The following is a 16,637-nucleotide window of genomic DNA, read 5'->3' as shown; positions in this document are numbered from 1 at the left end:
GGAATTAAAGTAATTATTCATCTGTTAGAGAAAGCCGAGAAGGAACCAATTGAAAGTTTATTATAAAGGCTCATCTGACGAATGTGATGAACATGAAATGTAGATAGTCTGAGTTCACTGCTCCCTCTGATTCTTTTATTAAAAAATCTCCCTGCCCAAATAATAAAATTTAACGGTGCTCATAAAGGTTCCTCCTTTCCTCCGATGGACTATTTCTGCTTTTTACAGTAGCATTTTGTACTTCGGGGTTGTTCTTATTCATGCTTGTTACATTTTCGCCAAATTTGCTACCCAATTGCTACTTCCTAAATGTGCATCGGCACAATGAAAAGAATTGTTGCGTAAGTACTGCCTCATGGGGCGTCCATTTTTCAGATTTTCAGGGAGACTGGTGGAGTATGTTCTTATTAAATTAGCTAAGAAACAGGAGATTGCATAGTATTTTTTTTTTTTGAAGGTTGGAGGAAGACTTTAAGTCATGCAACCATCATCAGTCATTTTGTACACTCAAACTACTGCACTCTCCTTTCCCTTTCTATGTCTGCCATATATATACAGATGCACTGCAGAGTGAGCTGTTAATCAAGTTGCAGAGCGTCTTTACAGTCTCTGCTCACTGTGTACTAAGCGGTGACTGTAGCTTCTCCGTCCCATAACTGAAAGCTGGCAGCAACTGGGAGGAAGTAAGTTCATTTTCGCCCTGTAGCTGCAGTTTCAGTAAAGCAGCCATACCACATTAGAACGCTATTAAGCTGCAAATTAACCTTATATCTGCACGTAAATATCATTTTTCGATGTATCTGGTTATCTTTAAATGCTGTGGAAATGGAAAAAAATAGTATTACATTTGTTACTTGCACTAAATTTCTGTCTCCAATCTTTATTTATTCATTTATTTTCAGAGACCTCTGGTATGATGTTTCCAGAGCGATCCAAGTTTCAAATTTTTCTCTTGAGAGTGTCTCGCCTGGTAATATAGGTTGGATGTGAGGTCTTTATACATCCATGGTGCTGTCTTCAATACCTCATACTGTATATAAGCTCCTTTTCTTATACAGCATGTAATTCCTCTGCATGTGCTGTCTTTTTTTTCTACAGCTCGTCTCTGCTGCCCTCACTGAGACTGTTGATGCTTTCCCCTCTCTGCACTCTTGAAATCTGTGTACATTCTCCTCCTTCTCGCTGCTGCTATCGCGCTCACTGATACAAAACAGGGGAACAAAAGACATTATTCATCTAGAAAGAGGACAGCTATCTGACTCCTCATAGAGAAGGCAGAGATGGTTTATTACCATCTTTGCCTTCCTGATCACTGTATACACAGCACTGAACAAGCACTGTGTATACAGTATATAGGGAGCCCTAACTTGCTTCCTCTCCAGGCCCAGCAGTCTTGTGATCACTCGGTGCTTAAGAGATTGAGGCTCTAAAATGAATTTCTGGCATATATAACACCCCCATATACACCTTAGATGTCTGTCGGACAAACAGGCAGGTCTTTTAGCCATTTCTCCCATACCAAGGAGTGCTCACTCTGCCAGTGGCGGCTTACCTCCGGGAGAACTAAAGGATTAGCAGTCCAAAATTGAACATGCTGGATCTTCAACTCCTCAGGTCTAGAGAAGAGCAAACCCGAACTTAACAGCTTGTGTCTACTGCTAAACGCCAAACACAGACTTTCCTTGGAAATCCGGTGCAATGTTCAGACTTCCGGAGGAGAGAGCACGAAACACAGAGAATTTTCTAGCTCAAAAGTTTGGGTCCCCATTGTTTTCAATAGGGTTCTGGTTCAAGTTCGAACTTTTGAAAAAAGTTTGGGTAGTGTGCCAGAACCCAGAGTTCCTCGGACCTGCTCATCCCTACGCAGGTCTCCTACACATTAGACTATTGGCCAAGTCTGCCGATATCGGCAGATTTGACCGATGTTCATCTAACATGCATGGGGGGCTTTAGGGTTCAGTATACTTTATGTTCATAAGGGTCCTTGGTACCCTGTATCCACCATAAAATCGTTAGTCGCATTCTCAGGTTAGAAATTACAGCTGTCATTTTGCCGTTGCTCTATATACACCATTGAAGCCAGTACTTAAACATAATTCAAGATCGTCATCAATGGAAAGACGTTCTCTAAGAATACAACAGTCAGTAATCTCTCAGCCTTCCCTGTCTGCACACTGACAAGTCTAATTACTTGTGTGGCCTTCTGCTGCGGAAGAGGAGACGTGAAACCCTCTAGCTGGCGAGCTGCACATTATGATGTTAATTGCTGACTCGAAGAGAAATATTAACAAAGCAAATTGCATTTATAACTAGTAAAACAGTTTCTAGAATAAAACTTATCATACAGCAGACAGTATAAATATTTCATGTGCTAAACATAATCATTCCTCATGGTGAGCGGCTTCTGAGGGTGCAGTTTTATTGTGTTGTGATTGATACTTTTTCATTATTTCATTAAAAAGAAGTTAAGCGACATAGAACTAAAAGATGCAAAGTATCAATGGTATTAGTACGGAAAGGAATGGTGAGACTTATGGTCCCACGGTGCCTGAGACTTGTAGATTTCATGGATATTACTTAGTCGGACTTTACATAAACTTTTTAAACAAGTGAGCATAGAAAAATACGTAGGTCATTATAGATGATCATGTTCCCTGATCCTGCATGCACAACCATCTTCCAAACTTTTCCTGTGCTTCCCTTGTGCTCTAGTATTTGCTACCCCAACACATCAGACTTTTCTCCGCCTATCTGCCAAACTTTTCCTGCGCTTTCCTTGTAGTCTGGAATTTTCTGCCCCAACACATCAGACTTTTTTCTCCATCTTCCGAATCTTCAGAAATAACCCTGCGCTGACAACACACTGCCAAAAGTGCTGCTCTTACTGTCTTCTGCCCTCCTCATTTGTAGAGCAGGTTCCCTCTTTTTCTGTACCAATCTGTCCTTTTTGAACTCATTTTTTACATTATACTTGTGCATTCCTATAATATGAGCCCTGTTTGCTTCCTTTTAATATATTCAGGCCCTTTGGATTAAGGATTCTATATAATAAATATAAAATAATTTTAGCAGTCTGCTCATATATACTGAGGATGATTCAACATAGCCAGAGGGCGAAAAATTGTATCTTAAAAGGTGATATCCATTACTTTTTATGTTTTTAAAAAAGAACTTCCATCAAAACTGTTCTTTTAATATATTGCAGTCATCATATTATACGGCTCTGTGTACATCACACAATTAAAAACTGACTAGCTGAATCCTTCTAAGCTCTATATAGAAACAGGAGGTCAATTTTCCCTGCATGAGTCATAAGTCACTGCAAAAGTGCCAGGCAGGGACAGGAGAGAGCAGCTGGGTCAGGGGGTAATGAGGGGATGATAAATGAAGGGAAAAGAGACTTTCTGTTTCTACATGAACCAGAGGAAAGACAAGAATTTACTGGGTAGAAAGGGAAAATGAGCAATTGTAAGTACACAGTGCCATACAATATGATGACTGCAATATATTAAGAGAATAAAAACGTTGATGGGGGAGAGCTTCTTTAAACATGGGTCCATAGTCGACATAAACAAAGCACATATCCCGTCACTACTCAATACCTACTGCTGGTGTCCTCCTCCAGTCTCATCCTCTATCATCAGATGACTCTTTCAGGAAAATAAGCAGAAATTGAGTGGCTAGAAGGGTCACTTTCCATCTGAAATAGAAGAAAGTTATAGATGGCTGTTTCATTCTTCTCAGGAGGAATGTTACTGCTGCAGACAATCGTTGGTCATGTATAGCGGTCACATGATGCCCTTTCCGGAAGAGGAAGCTAGGATTGGTACGTGTGGTGAGCATATGTTTTTTTTTATTGTATGTCCACCATAGGCAAATTTTTTAATCTAATAAAAAATTAGTTGAAAATATTTTTTTCTACAATGTAGCATGGATATCTGATACAGATGATATTAGTATTTACAGAAGTAACAGAACCAACCAATGGGGCAATGCAAAACATTACACAAATGCTGTTCATACAGATTGAAGAACGGGGTCTACAACTATCCCCCGCTTGTCTCAATGTGAGCTTAATTGTAAAGGCTCACCAGGTGAGGTGGGTCCGCTCATCCTCTGGACCGATGGGCACATGGACCCCAGGTGTTGGTGCAGCTTACAGAGGACATGTGGAATCAGAGGGACTAGGACTAACTGGAAACTCAGGAGCAGACCGTCACATGGAGTGGAAGCCAACAGGGATGGATGCGAGTTAAAACACTGTGGTACAGATAATGGAGCATACCAAACAAGGAACACTAGAATCAAAACCCCAAGTCAATAGGCCTTATACACTGTCGGTCCAGAGAGATTATGTCATTGATCCACGCCGGGCAACTTGCATAATTTTACTTGGAGCACAACAGAGAGCAGCAGACCCAGGAGAAGAGAGCAGAATCCAGGATACCTGTGACAGATGTGTAACAGTTATGCCTGAAAATATGACTCAGTCCCTAATGTGGATCTTTCTTCAGATGTCCAAATATAATACATTATTTTACACCTCTTAGATCTAGTGAGGCTGAGGTACTTATTTTGAACATTTATGTCTGAATGGCTGTATAATCCTTTTTGAACTCAATTTCCTTTCACGAAGCTTGAATGACAGCTCCTCAGTGTCCCTCCTCCCTGCTGAGATCTCACACTGCTCAGTACAAGCTGCAGCTGTAAATCAGGCTGGATGGAAGGAGACTGACACTTGGACTCATTAGTAGGTATGAACAGACCTGTGGAAGTTCCGCAATGTCTTATTCGACAGAACTTTAGTCCAAAGTTCTATTCATGTACCAGAACTGTACCCAAACTTGAACCTGAACCTCATAGCATACAATGGGCACCTGAACTTTGGAGCTCTCTCTCTTCATAGTTCGAGTTCGTTCTACTCAAAGCTCATCTTGATATCAGGATTGTACATTTTCAAAATAAGTACACCAGTCTTCTCAGGTCTATTTAATAAAGTATGCAGTTTGTATTGTGAAATCTGGTGTCAGATCTGATGTGACAGTTAAACTGCACACTAACTTCTAGCAGAGAAGAGTGTGGCACAATTTGCTTTTCTGCTCCCCTATGTTCTTCGATGCCACCTCTGATGAGGACAGGCCGCAGAATAGAAACTAGCAGTGTGTCCCCTTGTTTCATCGCAGCATGGGACTCTTTAAGAGTAACATATTTACCCGATTAGAAATATAGAACAGGAACAATATTAGGTAACATTTCTACGGATCACAATCCAATTGAAGTCTTAGTCACCGTTTTGGAATGGAGGAATGAGAAGACATGTTTTGAATTCAGTAAATCCTTGGACTTACATCCCACTCAGAATAGGCTTACTACCAAATGCCAAGTCCGGAGCGCGAGCTGTGTTTTTAATTTACCATAGATATGTGTCTTAAACAAATCCAGGAATCCCTCCTCGTCTGTGGCCATGGCAGAATATGCAACTTTGACAGGATTTGGGGCCTAATCCCTCTGATGTTACTTGTCCTTTCTGTTATTAATAAGAACTGATAAATCCATTTTGAATCACTTACATAACAGCATGAACCGTTAGTTATGGATCGCTATTTATTCTTGTGTCATCGAATGACTACATTATAAGAATACCACATGTTTTGTTTCATATATTCATTAATGCAAATCTGTGTTTTTCCAAAAATTTAAATGTGCCAAAAATCATATGAAATCCATGTGCCTACTCTATAAAAATGCATACTTCTCACATGTATGGCTAGATATAAGCAGTATGGTCAATGTTACATCTATAGTTCCCATTTTTGGCCCATGGGGCTGATTTAGATTAGTGCCAATCATAGTGTGCTCGGTGTCAGCCACAATGCCCCATTAAAAGTAGCCACAATTATCCCATCACAATGTAAGCCGCAACTCTCAGGGAGCCAGCCATTGTACCTGACAACCACACTTGCCCCTTGCATAAGCCGTTATCTTTAGAACAAGCCACTGGTGAAACATTGGTTTCTGAAGTCACGTTCGGCACAGTAAGTCAGACAAGAACCCCTATTGTCTGCCATCTTCCCTCCAGTCAATTGCAGTGCGCCATTGCCAGCAAGTGTCCTAGTCAGTCCCAGTGTCCTTACAATCGGCCTTTATGTTCCCAGTCACAATAGTAGTGCCTATAGTGCCAGCCACTATGTCATCAGGAAGCCGTAGTGATAGTGTGCTAGCCACAATGCCTCCGACCACAGTGTCTCTACTGCCAGCCAGATTGTGCCCAAGATTAAACCTCAGTTCCACTTGTAAAGTCCAGTGGTCAAGAGTCAACTTCAGAACTATCATTCAGCCAAGTGTCCTACTTGACAACCACAGTTGCGCTGGTCAGTTGCAGTGCCCCCATTTCCATCTATAGTGTTCCAATCATTCAGTGTCCTGTCAGTCATGCTCTGTGTTCCCAGTGCCATGATTTTAGCACCTATGCATCCAGTAAGCCAAAGTGGCCAAGTGCCAGCTATAATGTCTCCAGTGACCCAAGTACTGGCCACATTGCTCCCAGTAATCCATGCTGTTTCCATTAAGCCACAGTTTCAGCACAATGCCCCATGCCACAGTGAACCTGCATGCACTACCTTCCTACTTCATTTGCATAAGGTTTCATGGATGATCCTTCATACGTGCAGCTACTTGTCTTTGAATTGAACTACATTGGAGAAGGTCTTCACTAATCTGTGATTCCCAGAGCAGCCCTAACTCCAAAAGTTTCTGGGATTCAGTTAATTGCTATTGAGAATAAAAAAAGGCACAAATTGTAATTTCCAAAAAATCTCCAATGTTTAAAAGAGTGTTAATTTATGTTATACCCATCATGAATATAGCCATTCCGTACATAAATTGAGGTGGATCATTCATAATAGCAAACAGGAGAAGACATACCCACATCATAAGTAAGAGACATTACTTGTGTCCATCCAGATTAATCATACTCCTCAACAGGTTTTTGTTGAGGCTCATGCACACGACCGTAATAATCGGGCAATCGTTTTGACAGCCCTCGTCCCCATGGTATTCAATGAGACCGTGCAGAAGTCAATTATTTTTTCTTTGATCATGCGTGATTTTCCTCTGATATTCGGATCACAATTGGCCATTCAAATCTATGGGTCCTTGGAAAACATCGGTCCACACTTGGAAAACATCCAATTGCTGTCCAATTATCACGAACAGATTGAATGAAGTAGGAGGAGAACCTTTTTTTTTTATTTTCTCCATCTCCTAGAGAATCTGATTACACTCTGATCATAGTGTGATTAGCATAATAGGTCCAATTTTCTCGAATGAGAGAATATCAGTCGTGTGACCCTAGCCCTGATAGTGAACGGTGCAACATCCAGCAAGATTTGGCAGGCCTGAAGAATTTAATACCTTCATTACTCTAAGGACTCATTTAGACCTTCATGCAAATCAGTCCAAGATTGGACTGCAATGCATGAACTAGTTGTGGCACTCCATACACGAGCATGACAGCCTCATAGAAATATAGCAGCTGTCACACTCCGGCACGGAGACCTGTGGCCAGTCTGTGCATTGTGGTCCAATCTCGGACCAATTTGCATGGACGTCTAAATGAGCTCTAACAGTGGTGTAGCATGCCTAGACAGAGGGTTGATAGGACAACTCATGGGCTTGTATCTACTGGGGATTTTTATGTTATCTCATAATATACGGGTTAAATATAAATGACCTTTCATCGGTGCATTGCATATATCTGAATTCCAAGTCAACGCCAACTGCTCTAGCCCATTTTCGAGAGGTGCTTGCTTAGCTGTAAGATTAATATTGTCAGGTTTGTGTAAAATCTGGTATTGGCTTAGAACAGTGATATATTTTCCACCATATGGAAGTCACCTTATTTGGATTCTTAGTTGTCAAGCAAACATTTTATTACAACCATAAACCTCAGCTTTCATTACCCAGGACATTATAAACTATCACTAACTGGAGGACTCTGACAACAGTGGCGGAGGTCATACCGGCATGCACATGGAACATCACTGGATATTAAATATATTGTAGACCATCCAGTCTATGAATTCACTGTGGAGTAATCCTGATGTGCACAGCTGTAGATGAACAATTCTCAATATTCTTCAACCAGTTTAGAGAATTAACCTTGTCATTGAGGTCTCACTTGTGACTACCAGTGCAGTACACATAGCCGTAGACCATAGTTCATAAAGTTCACTGTCCTCTTCTGGTAGTCAGGACAGTGACTTGTTTTTATGGTGGCAAGTGCACAAATAATGGAGGGCATAGGACAAATATTAGGTTATAGGTAGAATTTTATGACTTATGTCTACCTTCAACATTAAAAATTATTAAATATTGAGAGAGGAGGATAAAAGTATGAGCTGGGGATTTGTGAAAAACCATGAGATCGTAGGAGCTGACATTAAAAAAATTAACGATAACAATTCAGCCTGTGGGTTACTGTTAGAGTTTCTGCCTTACAAACTAAAAGTCCTGCATTTTATTTGCGTCAAAGACCAGCTACACAAAAAAAAAGCAAAGAGTTACTTACATTTACAGCGACTGTTTCGACAGCAGATTTACTAAAATTGGAATGATAGAGAGATCAACATGGCCCCTGCACCAGGATGGCACAAAGATTGGTGAAGTGTTCCTTTTCAAGGAAAAGAAAATCGCAATTATGAGCTTGTTCAATCATCACAGTGGTAACAATCCTATTTATAAGAATATCTGGATGGGACAAAATGGGGATTAGGTTGATGGTAGCGCTCACCTGTAAGGGCTGTGTAAGGACCCAACACCTATAGAAGCCTAGTAAGCCGACACTGCAGTCTCGTGGCTGGCGTAGAGATACATCCAGGTAGCAGTTTACCAGAATGGAGGATGTCATGATGTGCGGGCTGCGCTTATGGGAGAAATGATGTTCGGAGAGTGTAAGCAAGGTTTTTTATTCACCACGTATTTTGACGACTTTTTATTACCTTGATAAAGGTGCCGAAATGCATTGGTGTGAATAAAAAAAAAACATGTTTGCACTATCCGGCCATCATTACTCCCATAAGTGCATACTGCACATCATGACATCCTCTGATCTAGTAAACCCCATTTGAGACAGCTATGCTCTCAAAGAAGCTTTTACTACCGTTTTTTCCTGGCAATCTGCTGCTTCTACCATGGGTGTACCAGACTGGGGAGTCTGTCAGCACTGCTGAGAGTGGTGAACTAGACCAGATTAGCTATTTATTCAACACAAGGAAAAAAACAAACAAAATGTCCATCCAGTGGTTAGAGGTGTCACTTGAAACTCCTGAGCAAAATCTGAAATAGGTCCACCACCTACCATGTACCACCTGTCTTCCTATATTTCAGATGGATCTTGGATGTATCTTAGGTAGATCTTAGGATCTAGGATCTAGTGCTTCCTCTACACCTTTATAGCATTGTACATGCTAGTGGTCAGCCACTTTCATAGATGGCTAATCAACATCATCAAAGTATGTTTTGGGAATGTGGGTGGAAGTGAAGAATTGATCGATTGATTTGAACCTACAAATTATTGTGCAAATCCAAACAATTACACATGATTTTTCTCAGATGCGACCCAGACTGAGCTAAGATGACTTAATCCTGGCTGCACAGCACTATGGTTGCAGCACATTGTGATGGTGACATGTGATGGGTGTAGTTTGGCATCTACTCATGCTCTTGCGTATCTGAGATGCTTTGTAAGCGCATATTTCTTAGGATTACATCCTTTAACCGCAGAATATTTTTTGCATAACCTCAGCCTAGGTCCAGCAACAACAGAAAAAAAGAAGCAAATCAGTGGATCACTGACGTCCAGCAAATTATTTGCACTGCACGACGGTTTCTTCTAATTGCTGAACTCGTCCAGCTTTTTTCCTCTTTTTACCTTGCCGTGTAATGAGCAATCACAGTTTGGATTGCGCTCATGTCTGTGAGATTTAGATAGCTGACACATTAACTCACGGTGACACCTCATTACCAGATATCGCTCCCTGCTATTGCTTGATATGTTTCAGAATGCTTTATACTGGTAGTTCATTTTCAGCAATGATTCACAGGAGAATAGGTGGAGACCACCAAGTCAATTCCAATCTCAGCCCGAGCCAAGATTTAATTCCAAGCCATATCTGGCTGAAGCCTTTGATTAAAGTTTAGGAAGCCTAACGGAGGTCATCCAAACATGTGTGCCACTAATTTATTATAATCATATCATGAATGGAATTTCTTAAAAGTTTAATGAAATATTTAATTACTTTATGGACATCTTGTTAAAAATGTTGGGATCGGGATAATTGGAATTATGATCGTTAATTGAGATAAAAGTGGATTTGAACACATTTCTTATCTTTTGGAAGGTCCCCAACCTGTGCAGCCTGGAAACCTTGCTTCTACCACTCTGGTGACCAAGCTAACATACTGTGTACAGCACTTGACTCCATCAAAGGGACTACCGACCATGTGTCCATATGTATATTAAGGCCATACACATATGTGCCCAATAATGCATTTCTTTCTTGGTGGCGTTCCAGCCCGATCGTTCTATTCAAAAAGGCAGGTGCACTATACAACTTTGCCTTCTCCTGCAGCCTAACTATCAGGCACATGAGGGACTAATGTCGTCACCTTGGCAACTTTACTTTAAAGGCTTTGGACACCAAAGAAATGCATAAGAAATATTTTTACTCATGTTAGTGTTGCCTTTAGTTAATAAAATTTAACATTTCAGTTTGCAATCTTCATTCATTCATTCATTCATTCATTTTCAGTCTGCAGTTTGCGTTATGATCAAAGTTTCACATTTTTCTCTTGTAGGAGGGTCTCTCCCAGTAAATTAGGCTGGATGTGAATACTGCGGTTTTCAGCACCTAACATATCAGCAACGAAGACATGGCTCTTTTCTGTTGTAACATAAGGATGCAAAACCTGGGCGATAAAATGAAGAGTCAACGCCTTTGAGATGTGATGTTGGAGAAGGATGCTATCAATACCATGGATGGCAAGAAGAGCAAACAAATCCGTTTTGTAACAAGTCAAGCCAGACATGTCACTGAAATCAAGGTGCTCCAAGCTACGACTAGTCTACTTTGTACACATCATGCAAAAAGAGCAATCACTTGAGAAGGACATCATGGTCAGAAGAATAGAAAGAACAAGGAGAAAAGGAAGACCAACAACCCGATTGCTTGATACTATCAAGACAATGTCGGAGAAGACCCTGGTAGACCTATCTAGGCTCACATAAGATCCATCTTCTATATAGATCATCCATCTATCAGTGGAGAAGACCCTGGGGGACCTAACTAGGATTGCACAACATCTATCTTCTACAGGTCACTCATCCACCAGTGGAGAAGACACTGGTGGACCTATCTAGGCTTGCATAAGATCTATCTTCTACAGATCACTCATCCACCAGTGGAGAAGACCTTGGTGGACCTATCTAGGCTTGCACAAGATCGATCTTATTACAGATCGTTCATCCATCAAGTTGCCATCTGGCTGATCGCCATAAAAAAAATATTTATGCATATCGGCACAGCTTCTATCCTGCACTCATTTGCTGTTCATGCACTTTCTTTCTTATATGTAGCCTGTTTTCTCCCTCAGATACTAGTAAATATAAATTCACCGCACACTCTGATAAAAACGTGTTGATTGCTTAGACATTTATTGTCAATTTAAACTTATATTGGGGAGCAAAACAGAAACACAGAGTCTGGAAGCGATATGTACAGACGTTTCGGCTCTACCAGAGCCTTACTCATTGTATCGCTGTAAAAATAAAATAAAAAATGCATATCACAAAACAATATAGTATAACAATATAGTGACAATATGTGGTGAGATTCTTTAGTGACCCTAAAACCAAAGAGAACAATACATCGTGAAAGAACAAATATGTACATAATATACAGTATTGGCTAACAAGTACTGGTATCCTTATGAGTATATACATAAGAAAGCGCATATTACCTTTTCCACAGTGAGTATTGAGATGCAGCGGATAGGATAGAAATCCCACAGTGCCCAGATAAGGCTGCAAGGAATAGCATAGTGATTAATATATATGCCAGAACTCTCTATATCAAGGAGAAGTGGAGTGTTAGGATAATACCTATGGCTGTAGCGCTGCTCTTAAATTGTATGTAGGAGGTGGCCCAGCAGTTATAGGGTAGCCTGTAGAGAAATGGAGACCCATATGGAGATGTATGTATAGCGATAAGACATTAGTAGTGGGGTGGCGCTAATGGTGCCCAGATCGGTGTACTGGCGTCTAATTACCTGGTGTAGTAGATAGTATAAGCGGCGCTCCCGCGCCTTGCTCTGTCAGCGGCGTGCCTGCTGCTACAATGCCGCTGTATTATATGTGCCCAGGAGTGCAGTGTAACCGGAAGTTCTGGACCGGAAGTGACGTGGCGCTGTATGTCTGGATTGCATTGCGCAGATGCAGAGTGCTTGTGTGTACACAGTTGTCAGGGCAACGTGAACGATACAGTAGCACTGTGATAGAGCCATGGTGTGGCTATACTGTGCGCATATATGTAGAGACATGACGTCTATGGGTCCCAAGAGGATGGAGCATGGTGGCCACCATATATGGGTAGATATATATATATATATAAAAGGAGGTGGCGCTAAACATACCACATAAATGAAACTTAGACGAAGTGTAGCAATTATTGCGGTGGCAAAGCACTAGCTCACATATGTATAAAGGTGGTACTTATTACATCCCATGAGTAGGACATAATGGCCATGTGGGTATATGGATATATAATGTCAATATAGAGGAATAGGTAAAGAGCCAGGGATAATAGGGAGACAGAGGCCAGAGGGTGGGAAGGAGAAGGTGGAGAGGGTTTTAAGATATAAGACTCACCTAGGATGGCAATTGTTTAGCGGGTCTGTAAAAGCAATGGGATAGAGGTTATACATAATTCATAGAAGCCAATCTATTTCTCTATTTAGCCCTTTCGGGGCCAAGGTATCTAATTTGTGTATCCAGTATGTCTCTCTCATCTCAGATACTACTATTTTGGCGTTTACACCAGTCTTTTCGTATTTTCCCTCCCCCCCCCTTCTGTATACATGTCTACTGACACGTTTGCCTATGATTTGGCAACTACCTCCAACATTTTATCCCAAGTAACTGGTTCCAATGAGTTCCTTAGAACTCCCGTTCAAGAACTCAGAACCAGGGATTATGAAAAAGAATAACGCAAGCTGATCTCCTACGATCTGCATTGCACAACTCTAGCTGAGTACCACAGACAGAGTAAAATCCCCAGAGAGCTGAGGAGCAACCTTCGCCCCACTCTCTTCTCTGACAATCCTGAGTATTGTAAAAAATATAAGAAAATACTCAATAAATGTTCCTTGGACATAATATTACTAACTATGGATCCACATGGAAAAAGATAGAACCGGAGGATAGAAGCCGCGCAGACCACAATAAAGGTAACAGAGTTACCCACACACTCTGTTTATTAGCCTACGCGTTTCGAGTCTGTTTTGTGGGGGTCGACTTGATTGCGATATCTGAAGGTATTACTCTATGTGCGCTTCTTTTTCTTGTTATTACTAACTATAGAATATCTACAAAAAACTATAGTGGAGACTAAACAGAGCATACAGGCCATTGAAGCGCAACTTTCTACCTCGCTCTCTTCTACGGAGTGGGCCTCTCTTAAAACCAAAACCGAGAAAGCACTGACGGAACATCAAAAGTCCTTACAGGAGCGTAAGAGACAAAAATTTCAACGTGACACAGAGGACTATTCTTTAAATAAAGTCTACAAATGGAACGATACTTCCGCCAATATAGGCTCATGGCGCCGACCCAGAAATCAACAAAGATATGGATCCTTCAGCTCAGGGAGCGACTCATCCACAGTTCCGGCAGACAGCATTTTTTATCAAAAGGCCGTAAGGGGGGACAACCAGCCACAGACCCACCAGGCGATCAAGGGGAAAGAATGGCCACCCGCTCACAGGTGAGACACCGGACTTAGTAATTAACATCTCGGACTATCTCCTCTCCCCTGCGGAACTGGCAGTCCTACAGAAGGGCCTGTCCTTCTGCCCTACTCCATCCTGGGACTCATTTCAACTGGAAAAATATCTCGAGCGGTTTTTTTGGACTGTTAGACTTAAAACACATTTTGGGCTGTCTAACAATGTTATGGGGGAGGTGGTACATGGATCAGGTAATACTATGACTCCTGAACTTTCCATTTCATCTCTGGGTCTCCGCACCCCTAGTAAATTTAGTCCCCCACATACCTATCATGCGACGGAAACTTTCATCTCACTGGTGGACCGTGAGGTCAAACAGCTTTCTCACCAACAACAATTAGGTCTTTATCCTGTACACTCTAATCTCTCCCAGGTGGAGAAACAGGCTCTCACATCCCTTCAAAACAATAAGACCATTATAATAAAGCCAGCGGATAAAGGGGGAGCGATAGTAGTGATGAATCATACCGACTACACTGAGGAAGTAATCCGACAACTTTCCGATCCCAATACCTATGGCGTTATTCAAAGGGACCCAGTAACTAACATCACTACAAAAATCCGGAGTCTTCTAAACACCTACCTTGCCCGCCATACCATTTATCAGAAAACGGCCTCATTCCTCATCAATCCCCATCCCATTACACCGGTCTTCTATATCTTGCCCAAAGTTCATAAGTTCCTCCAAAACCCACCAGGGAGACCCATAGTCGCATCCACTGACAGTCCTATCTCCACTCTCAGTTTTTTTAGAAAAAATATTGACACCACTAGTAAAGAAAACCAAATCTTATCTCCTAGATACAGGACATTTCTTGGAAATTATACAACGTCATGGCACAGTACCCCTAGAGAGTATCCTGGGTCACTTTAGACGTCAACAGTCTCTATACCTATATCACACACGACAAGGGGATTGAAGCCACAAGGTTTTTATTGGAATCATCAGACATGTCCATTGATTCTATACAATTTTGCCTAGATCTATTAGCCATAGTACTACGTGAAAATTACTTTCTATACGAAGACACCTTCTATGTCCAGAAGTGCGGGACTGCGATGGGCGCGAACGTAACGCCGGCCTACGCAAATGTGTTCATGAATTTCTTTGAAACTAAACATGTGTTCCCGAATGATCTCTTCTCACGGTTTGCCTTGGGATATCATCGCTATATCGATGACATCTTTTTCATTTGGACAGGTACACCCAATTCCATGTTTGACTTTTTTCACAGCTCAATTCCATCTATCCGGAACTACAATTTACACTACACCATAGCACGGAATCAGTTCCATTTCTGGATACACTGGTAATAAAGGATACCAAAGGTAATCTTTCCACGGATCTATATTGCAAACCCACCGACAGTAATAGCCTTCTGCACTATTCTTGTTGCCATCCTAGGACCACTAGGAACGGTTTGCCACGTTCACAGTTTAACAGGGTATCACGCATCGTCTCTAATCCTGAAATCCGCAAGGAAAGACTGGATGCTGTGGCTCAAAAATTCAAACTGAGACATTACCCACCCAGATTACTTGACAATGAAAGGACACGGGCCTTAGCCCCTCCATCCCCTCCACCTCCCATGTACCCTAGGGAACGCATTCCTTTTGTACATACTTTCCATCCCTCAATGCCTAAGGTCTACTCCATCATAAAAAAACATTGGCCATTATTGTCTAAAGCGTATCCCAGCATTGATTCCTTCAAAGCGCCAACTTTAATCTGTACCAAACGGCCTTCCAACATCCAGGACAAGTTGGTTAGGGCGGATGTGGGGAGCTCCAAACCTACTACAACACAAAAGATATTGTCAACCCGTCGCCAGGGTACATTCCCCTGTTTAAACTGTGCAGCCTGCTCCAACGTCATCAGGTCAGACAACATAACCCATCCCAGGACGGGCAAATCTTTTCCCATTAAAGGCTTCCATACATGCAACTCAAACTTTGTGGTATACCTGGTTAAATGCCCATGTGGCCTCCTCTATGTGGGGGAGACCACCCAACACGTAAAAGATCGCATTGCGAGTCATAAGTCTACTATCCGTTGCAAAAAGAATTGGCTCCCTCTACCAGAACATTTTTCTAATTCTGGACATTCTGTAGCACAACTTCGCTTTCAGGTAATAGAACACGTCCCCCGCCCCCGAAGAGGTGGTGATCATATAAGACTCCTTAAAATCAGAGAGACATACTGGATACACAAATTAGATACCTTGGCCCCCGAAAGGGCTAAATAGAGAAATAGATTGGCTTCTATGAATTATGTATAACCTCTATCCCATTGCTTTTACAGACCCGCTAAACAATTGCCATCCTAGGTGAGTCTTATATCTTAAAACCCTCTCCACCTTCTCCTTCCCACCCTCTGGCCTCTGTCTCCCTATTATCCCTGGCTCTTTACCTATTCCTCTATATTGACATTATATATCCATATACCCACATGGCCATTATGTCCTACTCATGGGATGTTATAAGTACCACCTTTATACATATGTGAGCTAGTGCTTTGCCACCGCAATAATTGCTACACTTCGTCTAAGTTTCATTTATGTGGTATGTTTAGCGCC

The 16,637-nt window shown here is 41.6% G+C and overlaps 1 long non-coding RNA gene and 1 pseudogene across 1 annotated transcript; one reads left to right on the top strand and one right to left on the bottom strand.

Moving 5' to 3' along the window:
• Positions 1-985: 985 nt before the first annotated feature.
• On the bottom strand, positions 986-12,453 carry LOC143768834 (uncharacterized). Its single transcript, XR_013214075.1, has 6 exons — positions 12,328-12,453; positions 12,161-12,222; positions 12,019-12,082; positions 8,570-8,671; positions 3,603-3,700; positions 986-1,200 (listed from the first exon to the last, which is right to left on the bottom strand). It is a non-coding gene; the product is annotated as an uncharacterized LOC143768834 (long non-coding RNA).
• LOC143770842 (U6 spliceosomal RNA) lies at positions 8,581-8,676 on the top strand (annotated as a pseudogene).
• Positions 12,454-16,637: the final 4,184 nt, after the last annotated feature.

Source organism: Ranitomeya variabilis, chromosome 4 (genome assembly GCF_051348905.1).
Source record: "Ranitomeya variabilis isolate aRanVar5 chromosome 4, aRanVar5.hap1, whole genome shotgun sequence".
Taxonomy (NCBI): domain Eukaryota; kingdom Metazoa; phylum Chordata; class Amphibia; order Anura; family Dendrobatidae; genus Ranitomeya; species Ranitomeya variabilis.
Note: the sequence above shows the minus strand (reverse complement) of the source record. Positions and strands in the feature narration are given on the sequence as shown.